The 5,993-nt window shown below is 37.6% G+C and overlaps 1 pseudogene; it reads right to left on the bottom strand.

Moving 5' to 3' along the window:
• Positions 1 to 3,885: 3,885 nt before the first annotated feature.
• On the bottom strand, positions 3,886 to 4,961 carry LOC116876605 (annotated as a pseudogene).
• Between the last annotated feature and the right edge of the window lie 1,032 nt (positions 4,962 to 5,993).

Genomic DNA, 5,993 nt, shown 5'->3' with positions numbered 1-5,993 from the left:
GAGCCCTATGTGGGGCCCCATCCCAGGAGCCTGGGATCATGACCTGAACTGAAGGCAGAGGCTTAACCCACTGAGCCACCCAGATGCCCCAACTAACTTGAGTTTAAATAAAATCTTGGAGCTTAAAACAAAACAAAACAAAACAAAACAAAAAACCTCTAGTCACTAAGAATATTTGGCATGTTTTATTAATTTTAAGATTTTCATTTACACAAATGTTCATTAATTCACTCACTCAGGATTCTCTTCTTATATTGGAATCCCTTAAATTTCAGTGTATTTTTGTCTTTTTCTTGATCTCTACCCCAGTTTCACTAGCTCTGAGAGAGGTTGTCTCTATACTACCTACAGTGCTTTTAAAAGACAAAAATAATAGTCCAGTTTAGTTCTCAGGTCTATGTCTAATTCAAACAGTCTAAAATAATTCATTGAACTTATAAAATAAGTATTTTTTAAAAATATATTTTGGTTTATAAGAATTTACAATGCATGTGAAGTGTTATCTGGCTCATAGAGTTGACGAAGTGATTAATATTTTTACTTCCTCTCATGGCATGTGAGGAGAAGATAGGACTAATATTAATTCTCATAAATAGGTAAAAATGAGAAAAGCCAAAAGGCAAACCTCAGTTACATACTTAATAAGTTCCAAGGATAAGGCAAAACACCTTAATCAGTGCACAAATCTGAAAGACAGAGTACAATTGCAGGCCAGGAACAAGATAAAATTGATTAAACTAAATCAAATATATGGGGTAAACCTAGGAGGAGATTGGCACTCTTGTGATATTAATGGGGTTATTACTTTCACCTACATGGTTCTTTGAGGACTTAGTAAGGATTAGAAGTACTAGTTGGATGCATTTCTCCATGCAGAAATAACAGATGTAAGAAAAACATACATATGTGAACATCAGCATAAAAATTGATATTGATATAAAACATATATAACTAAACATAGTTCACACTTCTGCAAATTAAATATGAGACATTATAATTTCCAGAAAGTTTCTTTGCCAACATCTGTTCTCTTTTGACAGAACAGAAAACTTTAAAAAACTCTTTCTTTTTTTAAGATTTTTATTTACTTTTATTCTGAGAGAGAAAGAGAGGACAAGCAGAGCAGCAGCAGTCAGAGGGAGAAGTGGACTCCCCACTCAGCAAGGACCCTGCGGGGGACTTGATCCCAGGAGTCTGGACCATGACCTGAACTGAAGGCCGATGCTTAACTGACTGAGCCACCCAGGCATCCCTAAAAAGCTCTTTCAAGCCTATGTTTTAGGCAAGATAAATTTTAGATTAATTATAATCACAAAATGACACCCAACATATTCAGAAAGAAGAGAAATTTGTCAATAACCACATATATGCCAGATTCTATGCTCAATAAGTTCACATGTATTTCACTATTTAATATACTGAAAATACCACAATGTACTGTAAAGAACAGTAGTTCATTCCCCAAAATGTATTTCATACATTACTATTCAATATAGTAATGAGAATTATATTCCTTTTAGTAGTATGTATTTTGGGGGGAGGAAAAAACTGCCTTTAATGACATCTGGGATGGCAGAGGACCCTTTCCCAAGAGAAACAAACTTTACTGGTGAAAATTATAAAAAAAAACAAAGAAAGAACAGCAACTGAAACATTTAATGTCCCTGAATACTGTTTTAAGGATATAAACAAAGATAAACTTATTGAAGAAAATAGAAATTCTACTAAGTGTTGATAAAAATACCAAGGGAGTGGAAACCTGCGCCACTATACTTTCAAACCTATAGATTTAAGTATGATGGAATCATTACTCAGGTGGGTGTGGCCAAGAATGCTCTCTCTCTTTCCAGGTCACAGACTAGGGCTATAGTCTCTCCAAGAAATGCAAGACATCAGCAATTCTTTTTCTCCCCAGCTCTACGTTGTAGGACCTGTATTCCAGACATTAGACAATGAGATCTGGGGTTCCCCTCTCCCATCTAACCTCAACTTATAAGAAAGGATGTCTATTCCAGATACAGTGGCCCAACATCCTTGCTTAACCATTATTCATAGGATAGAGGTTTTATGCCAGTAGAGGCATGCTGAGAAGATCACATGTTCTGCCCTTGCACAGAGCCCTGTTTGTAAACCAAAGGTTTCATTTTAAGAGACTTTGGCCATTGTCTCTACTCTTATCTTAACACCACAGGAGTGGTGCACAAGATTTACACAAGAGGAGAGGAAGGCAGTAAGAACACAGTCCTCTCCCCAGGAAATAGGCTATATTTGGAACAGAGCATGAGGAAGTTTAAGCACAAGGGCACTGTTGAAAACAATGGAAATTTTGGTAATAAGCAATTAAGAGGAGGCTGGTAGCTCCATGAGAGCAACAAGCCAAACTTCAACCTGTCAGAATTTTAACAGAGAACCAGGCAAAACTATAGCTGAGAAGACTTTGCTTGGAGCCAGATTAAGCCCCCCAAAATGCACTTAAAAACTAATGAATTTTTTTCTTTCTCTCTTTTTAAAATTGAGGTATAACTGACATACAATATATTTTCAAGTCTACAATATAGTGATTTGATATTTGTATACATCACAAAATAATTACCATGACAAATGTAATTACCATCTATCACTATACAAAATTAATACAATATTACTGACTACATTCCCTTAACTGTACTGAATGGGAGGAATATTTGGAAGGCATATCTGATAAGAGGTTTATATCTAAAATACATAAAGAACTCATACATCTCTGTAACAAAAAACAAATACCTCAATCTGATTTAAAAATGCACAAAACATCTGACTAGACATTTTTTCAGAAGAGATATACAGATGGCCAACAGGAAAAACAAAGCTCATCACTAGGCATCAGGGAAATGCACATCAAAACCATTAATAAGATATCACTTCACATCTGTCAGAATGCCTACTATCAAAAGACATGAAAAAATAGATTCTGGTGAGGATATGGAAAAAAGGGAAAACTCGGGGCACCTGGGTGGCTCAGTGGGTTAAGCCTCTGCCTTCAGCTCAGGTCATAATCCCAGGGTCCTGGGGTCAAGGTCCTGGGATCCAGGCCCACATCAGGCTCTCTGCTTCCCCCTGCCTCTCTGCCTACTTGTGATCTCTCTCTCTGTCACATAGATAAATAAAATCTTAAAAAAAAAAAAAAAAAAAAAAAAAAAAAGGGAATCCTCTTGCACTGTTGGTGGGAATATAAACTGGTGCAGCCATTATGGAAATCAGTGTGGAGGTTTCTCAAACAATTAAAAACAGAGCTATGATACGAATTCCATTTTTTTAAACAACCTTTTTTTTTTCTTTCCTTAACTATAAAAAACACTTAACTACTTAACTGTAAAAAACACAGACATAAAAGGGAAGCAGCAGGACTTCATGTAAACTCATGTCTTGCTGGCCACTGCTCTGTAATTTGTTTTAAATCTCAGATGAACAGGACTGCTTGTGTGCCTCAGGTCCTCCAGAACTACTGGCTGCAGAAACTCAGTGACCTCTGGCTGTCTGGCATCTCCTAATACCTCTGTGGCTGAGCTCATTATAGAGGTGATAGAGGACACTGAGCCATTTACCATCCCAGTGTTGCCAGACCAGGGTCTCCAAATGGCTGGTGAGAGGCTGACCCTGCCCATCCATGTAACAGAATGTAGGGGATGCAAGCTGCATACATGAATCATGTAGATGTGTGGGTTCAGGATGGTGGTGTGATAGGCTTGTTGCTTTGAGATAGGAGATTCTTGAAGTAAGATTTATGGAAATCGATCCCCTCTGTGAGAGGTCATCCTAGGCCTCAAAAAAAAAAAAAAAAAAAGTAAGGTTTAAATCACAAATCTTTCTGTAGGCCTCAAGGACCCCATTGTTAACAACCTCAGTCTATTGTTTCCTGATCTTAATGATCTCCTGTTTGTGCACTTTGATGTCCTTATCTTTCATGGTGCTGGGGCAGCTCTCTATGGAACTCTCCATACCATCTGCAAACTGTATACACCATGGTGGTTCCTGGTCCTTTACATCACCACTCTCTGACTGCTTATTCAATATGATTTTGGCAGCTGGAAAGTTCCTAGAGAAAAGCATTGCCATGAGCATGACACCTTTCAGTTTTCTCAGATCATTGAACTTGCACAACTATTTCATATTCCCTTGGTGATGCATAATGGAGGCCACTGGGGGATCTTTGGAAGACCGATGAGGTGCGATGCATTTTGTGGGCTTTATGGTCTCTGTTTAACTATGCTTTTACTGTAGGAGTCACTGTATCCCACTCTCGGGATGGGAAATCAAGGCTCCAGCCTTGATCTGCGGATATAGCTTGTGCTGATCTTCATCCAAGAAAGGATGATATCCCAACAGAAAGATATATAAAATGAACCCACAGGCCCAAATAGCCACAGGTTTTCCAGAGGGAGTTTTTTCCTCAGGCTTCAGGGGACAAATAATCTGGGGTTCGATCAAACTTAAACCAAGTCTGCTGTTCTCATACTTCCATGGCAAGACCAAAATCAGCCACCCTTGCATCTACTTTCCTGCAGAGGTTTTTCAGACTTGAGATCTCAGTGGACAATGTCATGCTGGTGGATGTGTCTAATACTTTCCAGAATCTGATGGATACCGTTGCTAGCACCAGCTTCACTGTAGTACTCTCTAGCCACAATCTCTTCAAAGAGCTCCTTGCCAGTAAGCAGTTCAAACATGAGGTTGTGAAAACCTTCTTCAGAAATACTCTCATGAAAGTTATGATGTTTCAAAAGTCAGAATATTCAGACCTCACATTATAGTTTCTGGTCATCCTGGGCAGATCATTTCTTGGTGTTGATGATTTTTGCAGCATAATCCTGTATGGAAGAATTCTTCACACATCTGCAGACCCCTGAGAAAGCAGCACTACGGAGCTCCTTAAAGTGTCGGTAGTCATTGCTGAAGTGGGTTCAAGTATTGATGGTGGCCATTTTGTCCAGCAGGCAGACATGGTGGTGCAGCTCACACTGATGTCTGTGCAGTCACCACTGCTCAGCTAAGGATGCTGGAGGAAATGAGGCAAAGCCCCCAAAGGCTCAAATTTAATTGTATCAGACTTTGGAACAATGTGTGTTCCAGGACGTAACTCATACAGGCATACTCAACGATATTACCAACTGACTTTTCATCAGATATAATGGAGGCTGGACTATAGTAGTATTGTCAATCAAACATTTCAAGAAAGAAGAATTAAGGCAAGAATTCTATATCTAGCAAATCTATTTACAACAACAACAAATCTGATACATATTGTTTCTAGCAGACTTCACCACAGGAAATACTAAAGGGACTCCATTAGGCTGAAATGAAAGGATGCTGAACAGTAACTGGAAACCACACCACAGAATAAATAACATTGTTACCTACATAGGTAAAAGAAATCAATATAGAAGTACTTTTATAACACTTTTCTACTATCTGATTTAAGAGAACACCATCTAAGGCAATAATTATAAAACAGTGTTGATGTATTTCTAATGGGTAAATTCATCAGGAAATATATAAAAAAAATATATGTGTAAACACATATATGTGTGTACAAGAAACAGTTATAAAAGACCACATGGTCTATGATCCTATTCATTTAAAATGTCCAGAATAGGAAAATTCATTCAGGGAGAAAGTAGATTAGTGGTTCCCAATGTGGTTTGGTGGGAACTGGGGAGTGACTTCTGGTAGATGAAAAGATTTCTTTTTTGGATAGATAGATATATTCTAAATCGATTGTGGTGATGGTTAAATAGCTCAATGAATATACTAAAAAAGTTATATAATTTAAATGTTTGAGGTGTATACTATGTGCATTATATCCAAGTAAAGTAAAAAAAGTAATTTTTAAGGAAAATTACCTTATATCTACTATGACAAGATGTAAACTTTAATTCCAACTCCCCTCCCCACCCTACCAAGCCCTTTAAGCATATTTTTTAAAGTATTTATTTATTTATTTATTTATTATTTAT

This window comes from Lontra canadensis, unplaced genomic scaffold (assembly GCF_010015895.1).
Source record: "Lontra canadensis isolate GAN:19392208 unplaced genomic scaffold, GSC_riverotter_1.0 scaffold46, whole genome shotgun sequence".
In the NCBI taxonomy this organism is placed as follows: Eukaryota; Metazoa; Chordata; class Mammalia; order Carnivora; family Mustelidae; genus Lontra; species Lontra canadensis.
Note: the sequence above shows the minus strand (reverse complement) of the source record. Positions and strands in the feature narration are given on the sequence as shown.